The sequence below is a fragment of the Ambystoma mexicanum genome, chromosome 8 (genome assembly GCF_040938575.1).
Source record: "Ambystoma mexicanum isolate Mex_15411 chromosome 8, UKY_AmexF1_1, whole genome shotgun sequence".
Taxonomy (NCBI): domain Eukaryota; kingdom Metazoa; phylum Chordata; class Amphibia; order Caudata; family Ambystomatidae; genus Ambystoma; species Ambystoma mexicanum.
Window position 1 is genome coordinate 1010279008 of NC_090929.1, and position 17372 is coordinate 1010296379.

A 17372-nucleotide genomic window follows, 5' to 3' on the forward strand; every position below is an offset into this window, starting at 1 on the left:
GTTTCCAGGAAACAAGATGCTTTCAGATACCCCCCACCCACGTTGGTGTTTAGTGGGCAGCACAACATGGAATTACTGCATTGGTGGAGGCTTACCCGCAGCTATTAATGGCTGACACTTTCCTCTAGGTTTAAGGGCATCTGAATCTTTTGGAAATGCAGTTACGGTGTATAGTGTCAGGGGTGAATGGGTGTGGGAAGTCTATGGGCCTCATTACGACCCAGGCGGTAAGGGGTTTACGGCAGCGTAAACAGCGCCGACCCTTACCGCCTGAGTACGAGGTCCCTTAGCGCCATGGCGCTTTTAACACCTGCTTTTAGCAGGTGTTAAAATCCATGGCGCTAAGGGACCATGGAGTTAATTACGCCACCGTAATTTACGGTGGCGTAATTAACGCCTTCCCCACTCCCATTATGCCCTATGGGGCAAAAATGGGAATGGGGAAGGGTAAATGGGGATTGGGGACTTACCGCCCCGCCAAGGTCGGAATGGGGCGGTAAGTCCGCCAACCACCATGGCGTAAACATAGTTTACGCCATGGTGGTAAAGTCACGGCCCAGGCGGTAACTTACCGCCTGGGTCGTAATGAGGCCCTATATGTTACAATCTATCCTAATCTGCGTCCCACAAGGACTGCTGGGAGGAATAAAAAAACGTGATCGACTCAAGGGCCGCGATGACAGAGTATGTGCCCTCAGAGGTAGCCTTCCTGAATCTGCTTCTTCGGATCGACTAGAGAGCTAATGTCAATTGACGCACTTCATCTTTTTGTGGCTTGTGAGGAGGCATCAGATGTGGGCATGTGGAATAGTCATTGGCCACTATGCCTTAAAGAATAAGTTTGACATTGAACCTGGTGAGCACCAATGCCTGTAGAGGTTTGATACTAGGAAATATCCTGTCAAAGAGCCCTTTAATAGAACACAATCTCACCATCGTAAACGGATGTCAAACAGTGCTGGGGATTTTTGACCATGATGTGTGTGACCTGTTTTTCAGACACACCACACGACCATTTTGGGACTTTGAAGGACTTCCAAGTGAAGGGAACAAGCAGCTGAAACGATGCATAATCATCAGTGCTCAGAGACCCTCACACAATAGAAAGGAAAATATGTTAGGCTCAACTATCACTATGCTGTATGAACAGATACTTTTACAGCTTGCTGCCTTAAGTGGCAGGTTTATTTCACTGTTTAGATCAGGCTGCTTATATTTCCTTGTTCAGTTGTTTTAGGAGGCACAGGAAAATGCTATCTCCATAAAAGCAACAAAAACGTCCTTTTATGGTTGGAAAACAGATTAAATTAAGCCAATCACACTTTTTATTTGTTTTTGAGATTTAAAAACTGCATTTAATTAAATCTTCCCAGATCCTTTTACGTGTATGAATAGTGATGAAAATCTAATGAAGTAAGTGGGTCGGAGAGGGGGTTAGACAGAAACTTTATCCTTAAGAGCAGTGACTAAACAGGTCAAGTCCTTAACATGCAGAGAAAAGGACTTCTGATGAGGAGGAACTGGGACATGATAGCTTTAATACAAATGGAGCACATGGGTGTGTCAAACTTTTGTAAAGCTATACTAAGCATGCTTTGACTTGTCATTTGTGAGCCGGACATCCCATGACTGTAGAACGGGGCAAGACTGAATATAAGAGGAATTCTTTACAAACCTTTCATATTGCTTAAACAAAATTAGTCTGCAATTATCGAAACTCAAGAATCTCCTGAGATCCTTCAATAAGGCTCAATATAACCAGAAGTTCAGCGCTTTAGGGGTAGAGCAAGAAGCTTGAAATATACATATCCAGCAGAGAAGCAATCTGGAGATGTGTCTAACAAATCGCACACAAATACTGCTTTATGAGGGATCAAAAAGGTCTGGGGGTTCCGGAAAGGGGCATGTCATAATCAATTCTATTTAGAATTTTGCTAACCTTCAAATCAATGGCCCAACACTACATCCTGCTTAAGGTTTGGGACACTGGGCCAAATATTAAGAGTACAAATCATCATCTGTATACATGAGGTTAAAAAATGTTTTTTAAGCATGCACTTATAAACACTGTAAACTGAGCAACCCCTAAGACTTTGTCAGAACAGCACTCCTCAATCAACATTAGTGTCAGCTAAAGGATTTGAGACACAGAATTTCCTAGATCACATAATGTTGGGTGTTGTGGTGAAGACAGCATCGAAAACCCAGAAAACCCAGATTTCCTGTTTCCAGACTTAAAATATATTCTCCTACAAAACAGTTTTGAAACAGGTTTTGAAATTGCTTGAAGATGTGCAGCTGTAACTACAGCTACTTTTATAAATGAATATTATTAGGACCCATCAAGAAGACATTTAAAAAGCATAAGTTGTCCTACCAGAATTTGTCCTATGTAATGGATAAAAAGCTGTACCTTGCATCTCATGTTGAAGTTCAACGTTCAGCCTGCCATACGCTAACTCATTGTTCCCCAGAGGTAGCTCCTGCTTACTGGATTGTGCGGGATAAGGATGAGCTGAATTTAGCTACTGCTTATCAAAACCGTATTTCTATTCCTGGACAAAAATACATTTCCAGAACAAATGAACTCAATACCAGTGTTAGAACTCCCAACCGAATACTATTTTTATGTGTATATGTTTTTTTTTAAAACTTTACAAAAATTCATAGACAATTTCAAAAGTAATACAGTAAGACTTAATACAGAATTTTGCTTCTAAAGTTCAACGTAAAAACAGTTTTCACATAATTAAGGAGTGCAGAAAAGAGAGAAATTACTAAAAAAAAAGGATAAAATCCACCAACATTTCATTGAAAATTACTCTAAGAACAAGCTAAAATCTAGCAAAATGCAAAATAGAATGAATATCGACCTAATACTTCAGTTCATAAAAATACAAAAAACATAAAACTGGGAAGATTTCCATTTTTACTAATGATTGCATATATTGCGGAAGCTAGGAGAGACCACACTCCAACTTAAGGAATCTTACAATCGCTAATTGCAATGAGGTCTTTTTTTAATCGGATAACATGCATTTCCACACCTGATCCATATCCACACTTGCTACATCAGGGACAAAGCGAGAGAAGTAATACAGTATCTTTGTTCTCAGGGCCGAGCAATCTAGAAGCAAGTGTCTGTGTTTCTTTTGCTTCCGGAGCCTTACAAAACCTACACAATATGCTTTGTACCGGCTGTGTCGATCTTACAGTCAATATTTCCCCTGGTAAGTAAAACATTGAATCTGAATCTCATATACTTCTGTTAGGAAAAACATATAGATAGGGTTCCATGGTGCCCATATATTTATCAAATGACACCATGTGCCGATACAACCAATATTGGAGCAGTTTCTGAGTTGTAGTAGACCAACACCTACAGACCTCAGCAAATTCTTACAGATTTCCAATAAATTCGACAATAATGTTGATTTGGGCATACCTTTTTTCAGCAAATTGGCCAATTCATTATACAAATTGTTTTCAGTTTCAAAGATCAAATTGCGAAATAACATTAAACATTTCCATTCCACTCCACTATACTCTTCAATGACTGTAGGCCAAAGTCGTACCGAATTGCGGCTAGAGGAACACATTTCGGGAGGCACAAAAATTGTATTTCTAAGAATATGCGCCTCCAATTTGTCAATGTCCAATTTGCCCATAATAATTGGAATTTCGGTACCATAGAGAATTTTTGGGATAGTTTTCTGTTTGTAAAAACTAAGGTAGGGGGTATTTGAGAATCCACCAAATTTACGATTTACTATTCGCATTTGTGTCGCGCATGTTTTGCCTTTCGCCAGGAAATGGTTCAGTACTTGAGCAATATTTAGTTTAGCGCTCACGAAAAACATAATAAATCATTGAGCTTTACGTTCCCAATTTGATCTTATTCAGAAACAAACTTTTCATAGAGGCTTTTTTCCCACTGAAACACAAAATGTGCGATTTTGCAGGATTTACTGTTAAACCATTACATAAGTGCCAAATACTGATAACAGGTGCTGGAGCCCTACCGGAGACATGTCAAGCAATAAAAAGTCGTCCGCATAGGAACACCAACACATTTTTCTACCTTCTAACTTGGGTTGAATAAGGGAAGCATTCAATAATGATGGACAGATGTCTGCTGTATACAAATTATACAAAATTGGGGCGAAGATACAACCTTGTCTGAGTCTTATTGGTATGGATATCAGGCCTTCGTTATTTAATCTAATTTGAATCATTGTGCCTTCATCTAAATGTATCACAATATCCAACAGTTTGTAGGGTAGGCCCATCGAATGCAATTTCTTCCATAAAACAGAGCGATTCACCAAGTCAGAAGCAAGGAAGAGGTCCATGCTTGCTAAATACACAGGGTTCGCTCCCTTTTTCCATCCCAATTCTTGCAATAGGGAAATCACAAGTCCTCCTGCCATAGAGCCGACGCCCTTTCTAAAGCCAAATTGACAAGGTGATAAGAATTGGTTTTTGGCAGTCGATTGGTCAATTTGTTGTAAAACAATACTCGCATATATTTTTTAGTCAGCATCCAATAAAGCAATAGGTATTATGTAACTCATATTCCATGAGCTAGGAATAGTCTTGGTGCTGTTAATATCTTGGAATAAGAGAAATAAAGCCTTTGACCACTGTTCAGGGTTGCCCTTAAAAAAGAGCATTCGAAAGCCCATTAGGCACTGCCGCTCTGGAAGAACTGGCCTAATGATTCTCTCCCTAATTGCCTCAATTGAAAATGTAAACTTCCACTGCGTTACTACATTCGGGAATAATATTGCCAGCTTCTCACTGCTGGCATACAAATTTTGGTAATGTTCCCCCCATATATGTTCCAACCGAATACTTATCCTTATGCATTGCGAACAAACGATTTGACATTAACATTCCTTCATAAAAACAGGACACAACATTTCCTCAAAGTACATTTGTTTTGTTGGAGGTTGTAGAAGTGCTTTTTGGGACACTTTTTGAGCTTGGGCATTTTCTTACTTTAAAAGCCATAATTCGACAGTGTCAGCCCGGCATTCAGTGACTGCAAAAATAAACGTCTAAATACAAAATGTGTAACAAAGTACAAAACACAAGTGCAGGAATTTCAAAGATACCAGGAGTAGTTAGGGTAATTTTGTGTATGATATGTGTAAAGCTGTATTCTTACTAGTACACTCTATAAAACTATACTCTCAGGGATGTTATTGACAATAGATTTTGAATCTAATATTACATTCTATTTTAATGTATTCCTACATTACACATTTCAATGCCTATTGATATACCTTAATTAACGCAAGTCTCCCCAACAAGAAAAGTGCAGCCAGAGGAGTAGCACGGAACACGTGAAATAAACAGCAATAGTTAAGCACTTTTAATGTTGTGCTTCTCCCCTGTGCATAAATGTGGCAGGATAGGTCTCTTGTACAGAAGGTATGAACTATATAAAAAAAAAATGTAACCTGAAGTTGTTCAACTAAGAATTATTGTACATTTTTCCATGGAAATAATTCCCACTGTACATTTCACAAATAAGTGTTTGCTATTTTAGGCAATGCTATCTCATCATACTTTAAACTTCAATATTTGTTAAGGAGGAGCTAAAAAACAATTCATGGCATCAGGCTTCAAACAACAAACAATATGCCTCTGCGGAACAAAGGGCTAGTTAGTACAGTGTGCCACATATCTTACTCACACATTAGATGCCAACTATAACTGTCCATGTTTATTACCCAACATGCGTTAGATCTCTTCTGCATGTGACTCAATGCTCTGTCATACAGATTTGCAAAGAGTTGATATCAGATAGGTATGTCAGATAGGTATGTCTGTACAGTCCCAGTTGGGTCTAGAAGAGGTAAGGAAGTACAAAACGTAGCTCTTTGTAGGCATTAGTTCAAGCTAACCATGATCTACTATGCTACAAGTATACGCTAAGTAACTTTCAGTTAGCAATTTTGATCCCTGTCAGTGTGGCCAACATCCTGGTTCGGAGATTGCAGGAGCAGTGGCCAGTAACAGAAATCTATCACTGCTGTCAGATCCTGTTTGGTTCCTCAGTTCTCACCCTAGGCACTCTGCAACTTACTTATGGCTGCTGAAAGACATGGGGGACGGAGTGACTGAGGGATGGGGACGCTATCAAGGAAGTTGCAATGCAGGGACATGGGAACAGGAAAAACATTCTGGAGAAAGAGCACTGTGCAATAGAAACCCATTTGCACATGCGTGGCCTTATCAATTGTAAACCCATCCAAAGAACGTTGGGGCCATAGACATATCATTTGGGCCTCCCCCCAAACCAATGAAAGGAACGGATCATAAACCCATGACATGCAATCACGTGCATCATTGTGTTGCAGGAACTAAAGAAGGTCTGATAAATGTCCATCATGCACAAAATCTGCCTGTTTGCTAAACCCATAGATCTCTCCTGCTTGCCAACTGTTTCCTTTCTCATTCCTGCCCCTTTTACTGATTCCACCATCGAATCACATATCCCACACACTGTTCCAGCACCTTCCCACTCCCTCACCTGGAAGTCTAATTTGATCCCTTGCTAATTAGGAAACATGAATCTTTTTTTTCTTAATGCAAAATTGAGGAATGTGTTATTATAGTCAGAATTATGAATAATACTAGCAAATTCTAACATGCATTCACTTTATTTGATGCCCAAAGAAATTAAATTGCTTCTTCTAGTGTGTATTGTTCAAACCGGTGCAGTAATGTGCTTGAACCTTCTGAAACCTCACAATCGACCTTGCACATCTTTGCCCCTAAACTATAATGTCTGTAATTTGGGGTAAGGTCTCCGCTACATGAACAGCTTCCAATAAAATATATGATTAATACATCAAAAAACTTAGCATAAACGCATACATTTGATCAGAATGCATGTAGGTCTGTTGAAGCCACACAAAGGGCCCAGGAGCACCCCAAAAGAGTGTAAAGGTAGCCCAAAAAGCTGCCAGCTAGCTTGACAAGGCACCAGTTGACACGTTACCCACCTGCTCTTCCACATGAGCGACCTGTGATTGATTTCCCATTAAGTCCATATGAACTCTCGACAGCAACTGTTATTTGCTATTGCTCAAGTGCCAATAAGAGACATGTATTAAGAAAAAGGAAATCTTAGTATGTATTGCTTATGAAACCTTAGTATAACCTCAGTACATTTCATCGTACTCAAAAGAAAGTTCTAGCACTAAGATAGTCCTTCCATATTAGGTACAAGTGGTCTTGTTTGATACAGCAGTATAATTTGCATCCAGCAAATAACCCATGATATTTATGTACTGTGCGAGCATATTGAATTATTTCCTTCTGTAAAGAGGCATCTCCAAACAATGTGATTTAATCTCGTACTTATGGGGGTTTGTGCTGCAGTTGTTGTCCCTTTTTAACAGGCGGCACAAGATGGGAGTTGGGAGAGGAGCAGTACTTTCAGTGAATCCCTTAGAAGTTCAGCAACGGCATGAAAGGGGCCCTAATCTCAATGACACTACTAGAACCCCAAAAAGAAAACGTGCAGGTCAGGTGGCCTGCTGACAGGCCAAGTACAGAGCACAGCACAGAGTTGGGAACGTATAAATTGAAACATGACTCAGAATCTCCACTCTTTTGAGTTTGACTTTCACCATATAACATTGAGGGAGCACAAATGGGCAGGCCCTCAAATGCACTACTCATGATAAAAGTAGTGTTTACTTTGCAGCAGACAAAGAGTATCATAGTTGACGAAGAGTTGGCAGAGTGGCGGATTATTTTCAAGCACTAACCCAAAGGGAATTTCTCAAAATGAAAAAAAGGCACGCCCTCTTGCCCCAGTGCACTCCCCAGCATATATTTTGCTTCACACGTACACAATAAAGTACAGGTTCACAAACCAGCACCTGGCCTGCAGAACCTGGTATATTCCCACTTCCAACGAAGTCAAGTTAATTTGGATCATGAGTCATGAAATTTGAATCATCTGATGATCACAGTGCACGTATCTTACTTAATGACCGGCTTTCAGCGATCATGTCTTCATTGTCCACCACTGTGTCCAGGCGAATGATCCATAATGTAAGGAGGTGTGGCAGACTGCAGTCCACACTGGTCAGGATGGCTAGTAGTGAAATTTGAAAAGCAAAAAGTGAACCCTATTTTTTTTACCCCATTCTGCTTTATTTCCATAGACAACATTATAGAATTGGGGTGGTGGTCCAGGGCCAATCGAACAAAACTCTGTGGGAAGATTGCTGTATGGCAACGGGTTGTCAGTGCACTGGCAGAACTCATGTCAGTCGGTATGCCCCAGTGTGAACAACTAAACCGCTTATTATCTGTCTTGAAGTGCCCTGGAATACCTCTATGGCAGGAGAAACCCAGCCTGTGCAGATAAGGTAGTTTAGCCAACTAAACACAGAATCACCCATTGACGGGATGATATACCAGCAGCAGCGCAAGCAGTATGAAACTGCAGCTCATTTTCGAAACTTAAAAGTGTTCCCCTGTATACACAATCACACAAACCACTCAACTATGTGGTAGGTCAAACAGTGCCACAGAAAAAGAACAAGCCTGCACCCATTGCTAAACCGGCTCTGCGACATGATTAACATTCTCTCTCGAGCATATTGCTCTGAATATGAAATGGTACAAAGACACTGGATTAGCCTTTTTTTTAAAGTACCCGATAAAAAGTCACATGACCTCTCAGTGTGACAAATGCATACAGCACATCATTATTTAATTGCTAATTGGCACTCATCAAAGGCTAGAGCAAAAGCAAGCCTGGTTTATGTTTTTGTCTATTGCTTGCTAGTCTGCTTCACAACACATTTACTAATATTGCCAACTTTATTAGTACAGCGTGCATCATTCAAAGAAGGATAAAAAAAAAATTGGCCCCTTTTGACTTGAACGGGCGATCTGCAGTTTGAGCTCAGATTCAGCAGAAAGCACCTTCGGCGAACATGTGGATGACTAGACATCTGCCAACAATGACTGAAGGGGGTCGGTGCTTCAGAAAGTGTTACAGGTCTTTCTTTAGTTATGCTAAAGAGTGATTGGGTTTGTTTTGTCTGTCGAGGCAACCCTTAGATTCAAAAGGACTTCAGTGATCTTGTGAATGTTACTGTGATTTATACCGCGCACCGCTTTAGAAACGTTTGGGCAAGCAGGTGTGTGGGTGGAGCTTATTGCACATCCAAGGGACGGCGTTGGAGGAACATAGAACTACAGTGAACTGACAGGATGCTCGGCCTTCCACTACCAGGTTTCGACTAGGCTGAAACGAGGGACCTGAAATGGCAGATTTTTGGCCGTTTTCCAGTCTGGGTCTCACCCCCGCTCAGAGGCCTGTCAATAAATAAAACATGCAGGTGTTTAGATTGGAGTATGCGCCAAAACAGGATATGAGGTTACATTTAAAAAAAAAAAATAGAATAAAGACGAGCAAAAATAATAAATATAAAAAGAGACGTTAGACTGAGGGCATGAAAACAGATAAACCTACCTATACACAGCACAATCTGGTTATCATGCTGGAGCATTACTTAAATGCATTGCTACATACATGTTTCATTAAATATTCTTTCAAATCAGCTGCCAAAACACGTAATCTAGGTATGATGCAGTTTTCTTCTTCCATGGGTTAAAGGGGGTTTGAAGAATTGGAAATGGTACCTGTCAACCATTCAAACGAGTTAAGAAAATGACTTGATCTTCATTATCGAAGCAGGTTTAACAAATGGGATAATTTTGAACACGAGTTCGAATACACTAAAGCAGATGTCAAAACGGTAAACAGTCACACATAACGCAAACGCCCAGAGCAACCGCACTATGAGCGCCAGTCTCCTATCTGCGTCTTTGGCACTGCCAAGCAAGGATTTTAATGGCACGCACGCAGACAAGCCGCAGTGATACAAAGCACAGACGTGCCAAATTACCTGTTTTTAAACTCTCGCGGGTCGCCGCCTGTTCGCATTAGTAAATCGTGTGGCACTACATGGCAGACTGGCAAAGCCCGTTACAGTGACAAAGCCTTTTTTTATGGATTCAGCAAGTAGTACGAAGACAGTAGGCACATTTTGGGCGTTTGCCAACTTTAAGTATGTTTATCATACGTTGAACTTAAGCGAGAGGGCGAGTCGGGATGCGCACCCTAGTAAGGTTTGAAGTCGGAAAAAGGATGCTCGGGTTACTTGCTATCTCCCGCACCCATCACGTGCAATGAGTGCGGACATCCTGGGTAGCAGAGCATGCTGTACCGCTCTGCATCACACATGCAGCTCTTGGTACAAAGCATCTGAGAGGGGGCACTCAGTTTAGAATTCCTGCTTCAATTACAAGATACCTGCAACTAGACCCAACCCACCAAACTCACAATTGCAGGAGGGGTGGATTGGAGGCTGTACCAGCCACGCCTCAAAAAATGCGTCAGCATGCTCCTCCCCAGAAACACCAGACAAACCCACCGTTCTCACCCACCATGGATTATTTCCTTAAGGAGAAGTATTTAAGACTTGATCAACAATCCGTTGTATTTGGAACCAAATGCTAATGACATACCTTTACTATCAAAATGGAGATCCCGTCCTCATAAAAAGACAATCGACACTTACAATATAAAGGAATACATATCGCCTTACAGCTGAAGACTTGCGCAATGTGCGGTACCATGCCACTCTTATCACTTACCTGCACGCGTATGGAATATCACTGTAAAGGATGGTTTAGGTAGAATTAAAACGAGGACCATACCACCCCCAGCACTCACCTGCACAAAGATCACTGTAAAGGATGAGCTCGTTAGAATTAAGACTATTCACAATAACGCTTTCAAACGTTCTTTATTAGAAGCTCAATCAGCTGGTCTCCTTGCGCTTCTAATACCGTCGAGGATGCTTCCGAATAAACAAGATCGTCGAACTTCTGTGTGCTTCAACGACGCTGTTTCTGTGCTGCCCCTCCTGTCTCCCTCCTTTTTATGACGCTCTCAATAGCCCCTCCCGCGCCCAACGTCACACTGCGTACTCAAGTTTACCGGGAAAATTCCACAGGAAGTGACAACACGGGTTCTAGACAGTTCTTTCATTCCGCAGATCCGCACTCCCGATTTACAATGGCGGTTGTTGGCGTTCCAAGCCTCGTTTTCACTTACATCTTTCATTTTGTATGAAATAACAGGCGTATGCAGCTGTCTAGGGGTATAACAAATAAATGCAATGTTACTGGCTTTTTCATGTATTTACATTTTCCTATTTTTCACTCCTTGTAAAATATTTTGCAACGCTTAGCATCGAGAATTGAGACCTGTCACCCCAGCCTACATGCCTACATTTGGCAATAAAAACCCCCCAGAGATGTCTGCGGCACGCGGTGTGCGCACACTTCACAGCACTAGTAAGTACTATAAACTCTGCCCTCACCACATATCTAGCTCATATACATATACATATATATATATATATATATATATATATATATATATATATATATATATATATATATATATATATATATATATATACGCCAAATGAACATTTATTATTAGGAGTCTGAAAAAAGAACGCAGCGATTGCAACTTGATACAAGCATATCTTAATTTATTTCGAGCTGGGAAAGCTTAAACTTTATTGCTTTTTTTCATAATTAAAAACAATAATAAGAACATCATCTAATCAGGCCAAAAGTAGGGCTAACACATTTTTCTTTAACAATCTGTTGATTTTTAAAGTGAGATACAATTATTTAGCTAAGTGGTGAAGCTTTAATTTGGGCAATGAGCACATAACCGCATATGTTCCCAAAAGTAGTGGGTAGCAGAATGTTTTAATGTTTTTATTTTAAGAATAATCTGTATTACAAAAAGGACTTTAGAAGTGCAGAAAACTAAATAAAACAACTTCATAAATATATAGATCCTCATAAAAATATATTAAGCAAAACAGTATAACTAACATCCAAACCCTCTTGCCCCTCCCTTGAATGGACGAATACTCATTTCTGAATGCAAAGCTTAAAAAATTACCTTTGCGGTTATTCAAATGCGCTCTCAACATTTAATGTCCCCATAACAAAGGATACACCAACCTCGTCCACTCCCAATACGGACATACACAGAACCCAAAGAACGGACCCCACGACAGACCATAAGATACTAAGGCAATACCCACTAAAAAGAAGGCCACCATAGATAGATCGCATATTCAGACCGAGACGAAAGCCCTTAAACGACTCATCCACTGCCTCGCGGCTGTACCATATCCAAAACCCCAGCAGACACATTTAGATAGAAAGTTTGTGAGAGGAGACCACAACACCAGATCCAGCACCCAAGGAGGAGAATAGACACCCAACCCACACCAATCAATCCATCCGCATTAGAACTCCTACAGAGCTCGCTAAAATAGAACGGCGAGGAGCAATTAGAACAGTCACAGAGCGCGTTAGAACAGTACAGGGAGCGCCTCACACATACCTAGAACCCTGCCAGGCTTAACACCTTCGCCCGCCCTGCTGAGATTGGGAGGATTGGCGAGCGCCACACTCTGACAGAGTTCTGAAAGTTAGCATGTTAAACTTCATGCAACCCGCTAACAAAAAAACTCAGCATTTCTGCAGACTTATCTCACTCAAAAATCTCACACAATCATCTCTCGCACAACAACCCGCACGCACTTCACAACACCGCAACAACACGTAAGCCGCACCAACAACACACGAGGACTGACATCGACCCGATGCCCACACCAAAGCTCAGCACCTGGTGTATACCGAGTTGAAGCTGCCAACAGAACACCACTCCTCTCACTATCCTACTCCCGCTTCACCTACTAACTCATCCCACCTTCTCGTTTGCAGATCCGCCAGAGCGCCTGGAGACCATCTCCGTTGGTGACGGTGCGCGGTATAAATACCTCTAACATTTAACATTTTCCTGCTTATTTGTTGACCCAGGCATCCTGAGTATTTAAATGCAGTATGAAGGAAATATTACATTCTGGAAATGCAAAACCTCCTTTGTACGAGTAAAAATAACAACACATAATAGAAATGAGACAGTTTTTGTCTTGAAATGAGGCTTAGATTTGGATATTTGCCTGCAGCTTATTTGGCCTTTCTGATGCAAATAGCTAATGTCCCCTTAGTTCTTATCACTGATCAAACACTTAGTAACAAAGAGGTGTTAATTGTTTAAATGTGCCAATGTGAGCCCTTTTGGCTTTGCTGCCTTAGCAAATTCCTGTACTTTTGCAGGCAACCTCTGCTCACTGCAAATGAAAGGCAGCCGACGCATTTTATTGCACCCCTGAAAAACCCAGAGCTTTCATGCTTTACCCAGAAGACCCAGAGAAGAGCATGAAAACCTCTAGGCTCTGGGGCAAAACCAGAGGTTAGGCAGCTCTTCATCACAGTTGGCTGCAGTGAAGCTAGTGTATGTTAACAGAACACAGGTAAGTACTGTAGGCATAGGTGCCAGGTTATATGGGCGGCGGGCACATGGGAGTCGATCGCCACCAATAATTGTTGCTCTGGGGTGGCCAGCCTCTTCCAACTTCAGTGTCAAGTCACAACTCAATGGGACAACCCATTACCATTCCAAAGATCCTTGTTCTGCTGCTACTCCAAAGTAAATACCATGCCTCTCAACTTACACGCTTTTGGCGGGTGCCACCCGCCACGTAGGCGGCTTGAGCACCTGCCAAACCCCTTACACGCCCGTATAAATCAATGGGCTTTCACTCACCAAATACACAATTGGGTGGTTTCACCCGCCCAGGTGGCACAAAAGGTTGAGAGCTATGAAATACACAACGTAAACCTGGTTTTAAACATAACTCCACATCCCTCTTCCTCATCCCAGTACTTACTTCTGAGGCCCCGCCTCCACTTCAGGAATCCTTATAATACCTCCCACTTGCCCACAATCCAGCAGTTAAAAAAGTTCCTGTCCTCCGGCCAGGAATCCTTGACATCTGGTTGTGGGGCATTGGAGAGCTCCCTTACGGGCCCCCTGGACAGCTCGTCTGGCAGGGTAGCGAAATTGTTCCAGGATGGCCGTACTCCTGGATTCCCTGCTGGGTTTGGTGTCCAGTTGAGGTGTAGGCACTTGGCCTGATAGGCCCGGCTCATTCCCCCTGCGAGAGAGGAGAGCTGATTGAGGACGTGGCCTGGGTAGCCACGGGTCACCGGGCTGGGGGCTGGCCGGTAAGCGGTTGGTGGGAGGAGGGCTCCTCGGCTGTGGGCCCCTTCCCGGGCTGGGCAGGGGAGCGTCAGCGCTTGGTTCCCGAGGTACTGCATCTGCCGCCCACAGTGGCCTCTTTTCTCTGCTTATGGGTCTGGTTGGAATGCTTTCCTGGGACCAGGAGCACTGTCTGGCCGTGGGGTCTGGTGGATGTGGTACCTGTTGTGTGACTCCAGGGATCCGGTTGCTGGCCCCTTGGTGCTTCTGCTTCTCTTCAGGGATAGGGTCTGCACCCGCAAGGCTGCTCTGTGGCTGCCACATGGGCTAGTCCTAGCATGTTTCTTCTCCACTACCAGTTCACCGTGGAGGGTCCCTGTTCAGTTTCCTTTGGGTTGGGAGTGTTGCAATGTTGGAATCCTTGAAGGGATGTATTTTAGTTTTTTGGCTGGATTGCTGTTTTTGGCTTCTTCCTGTTGCTGTTTTGTTCAGGCGTGAGGAGGTGGTGCTACCTGTGGGAGATGCTGGGGTCTTTTCCAGTGCAGACTACGGTCCTGGGAATGCTCGTGCACTTTCAAGGAGAGGGTTGGTGCTTCCTCCAGTTCTTCTTCCTCGGGTGGGTCGGTCTCTCCCTCCTCTTCCTGGGTGTCCATCGCTGGAGTGGACAGAGAGTGCCTGAGCGCTGTGGGCATGGTGTCTGTGCTTTCCCAGTCTTGGGCTGGGATGGGTTCTTTGTCTGTGACCTGGGGGGGGGTGGCGTTGGTAGACTCTGGCGTCAGGCATTGACCCCTTCCTCTTGAGGTGGAACTGCCTCTCATCTTGGGCCCCCGGTTGTTTGTTCATCATGGCGTGGAGCCAGGGCTTGTTGCCCTTCTGGCTTCCATGTTTCATTTGCGGCCCACGTTTCTTCGATCTGGCTGCTGTCAGGATTGGTGGCTTACTGGCCATCCTGTCTCTGCAGGTGCGGCGGTCTGGGGAATTCTTGGCTGGACTTTGTCTGTCGGCTGCGGGAACGGCAGTCGGGTCCTGTGAGTCGCAGGCTGCCTCTGCCCTGCGGATGCTCCATTTGGGGGCCCTCTTGTTTCTCTGAGCTGCAGTGTATGGGTCTTGCACATCTCTGCCTGTGGTGGGACGGTCTGATGGTCGGGTTTGTGCTCCTGATTGGGTTTTATGTGCGGATTGGCTTCAACGTGCTAACTTATCATCCACATTGCTGTGGTTCCTGTGTCCGGTAGCCGGACTCCACTCGGGGTTCAGATCTGTGCTTCGTTGGGCAACGGGGGCTTTGCTCCCGTTCGGATGCCTTATAGCCTTCTGGTCGCTCACGGACACCCAGACCTTCATGGCAAGCTGGGGGTGGTGGTCTCCGACTCTTCATTCTCTCCACCCCCCCCATCCCATGGTCACCTTTGGGACGAGTGGTGTTTGGTGCCTGTTTTCCATGGACACTCCGGATTGGGTTTTTGGATGGCCCCTCCTGTGCAGTTAGGCCGTGATCTTGTCTCCTATTGCATGCCGTATGGTCGGCCGGGGTCCTGTGGGCGATGCTTTTTGGAGTTGCTGGTTGTGGGGACTCTCGGGTGGGTGCCTCAGGTTGTGCGGGGTGTCAGGTTCCCTTCCCAGGTGTTGTTGTCCCTGCTCCTTCTGAGCTGTTCCGTCTGCTCCTGGCCTTGGAAGCCCTGCCATGTTTGTGGTGAGGTGGGTTTTTCCTTATAGGAGTGCTCCTTGTGATTCACCCTCTCATTCGCTTGTGAGTTTAATGGGGGCTCTGAGATGACTGTGACCTTTCTCCCTCTCTGAGGCTCGCTCTCTGTGTTGCTGTGGGGGGCGGATGTTTTCGATAACTGGTTCTCCCTTTGAGTAGCAGGAACCTGCTGGGCTGTTTACGCAGACGGTGGCTTTTCCTCCTTTGCTGGGCTTCAGTGTGTGTCCTTTCCTCTGCAGTTGGCACTTCACGTCGGCTCTCCGGGGTGGGGTCCAGGTCCATTGGCTTCTGCTTCTGGATTTGGGGTTGCTGGTTCTTTGGCGGTGTTCCTGGTTGTCTAACGTCCTGTCTTCCTGGGGCCCGGTTCTGTTCTTAGATGCGGATGGTTTTCTCTTGTGCGGGTATGCTGCATCTTGTAGTCCCTGGCCCTTGTTTTGGGCGGGGGAGGTCCCTGTAGGACTGTTGCTGGTGTTCGGGGGTGCATGGCCTCTTTGCCTTTACTTGTTTTCTGGGCTCGTCTGCACTGGTGTCCCTTGGGCTTGCGTCTCCTGACTTGCTGGATTCTGGACTCCGGTCCCGGTGGCTCTGGACTTCTGCTGGGTTCCAAAGTGGTGGTTGTTCTGCAGGCCCCTCAGTGTTGGTTTGGATTGGAGCGTCCTGTGCGGTCCATCCTGCTACAAATGCTGGCGGTCTCGCTTTGGGAGCCGGGGACCTTTGTTATCATTGACTGGGCTGGACCTGTGGTGTTAGGTGGGCCCTTCTATGTTCTTTTGCTTGACCAGGCTTTTCTGCTACTCACTCTTTGGTTCGCTTCTTTGGGTCGGTTAAAGGCAGAGCCGTCTTGGTTGGGGCGGCCATGCTGTTGCCTTAGTTTTTGTGTGCTTTCTGGAGGATTCAGTGTCCCTGCCTGCCTGGGATAGGTGTGGGTGTGGGCATGGGCGGTGTTTCTTCTTTTCTCTTTAGGTGTGGACCTGTCAGCAATGTGGTGTGGTCAAGGTGGTTCTCCTTGGCTGGTAGTTCCACTCCTCAGGGACAGGTTCTCCTGGCTTGGCCCTTCTTGGACATGTGTCGAATGCTTGGATCCCCTGTGTTGGCTCTCTTTGCCTCCCCAGCTCTGGTCATGTTTGTTTGTGCTGGGTTCTGAGCAGTTAGTGCTTGGGGGTTTGTGTCCTGACTCTGGTATGACCCCAGAATCTGCTGTGGCCTTTTCCTCCATTTCCCTCTTTTGCTAGCTGGTGCAGTGGTTCAGGTGGAGCGGGGCACCTGGCTTCATGGGGTTCCCCCTGGCGCTTGGGTGAGGTTTCTTCTCTTCCGGGTCTTCAGTTTCTGTATGTGTGGGTGTTCCCGGGGTGGCCATGCCCTCTTCCGGTGGGTCGTGGGCCTGTTCTGTCCATTGGATGATGTTTTGTGACTGTTTGCTGGCCTCCTTGCCGAGCGCCTGTTCACCTTGGTCTGTGTGTGTGGCGCTTTGGGTGTTTCATG

The 17372-nt window shown here is 44.5% G+C and overlaps 1 protein-coding gene across 6 annotated transcripts in view; it reads right to left on the bottom strand.

Moving 5' to 3' along the window:
* The window catches only part of TMEM269 (transmembrane protein 269), a 544348-nt gene extending 533375 nt beyond the window's left edge, over positions 1-10973 (bottom strand). For all 6 annotated transcript variants that reach the window (XR_011268653.1, XM_069610934.1, XM_069610937.1 and 3 more), the window contains exon 1: positions 10778-10973. The gene's annotated coding sequence lies outside the window, so the exon portion shown is untranslated. The remainder of the gene's footprint in view (positions 1-10777) is intronic.
* Positions 10974-17372: the final 6399 nt, after the last annotated feature.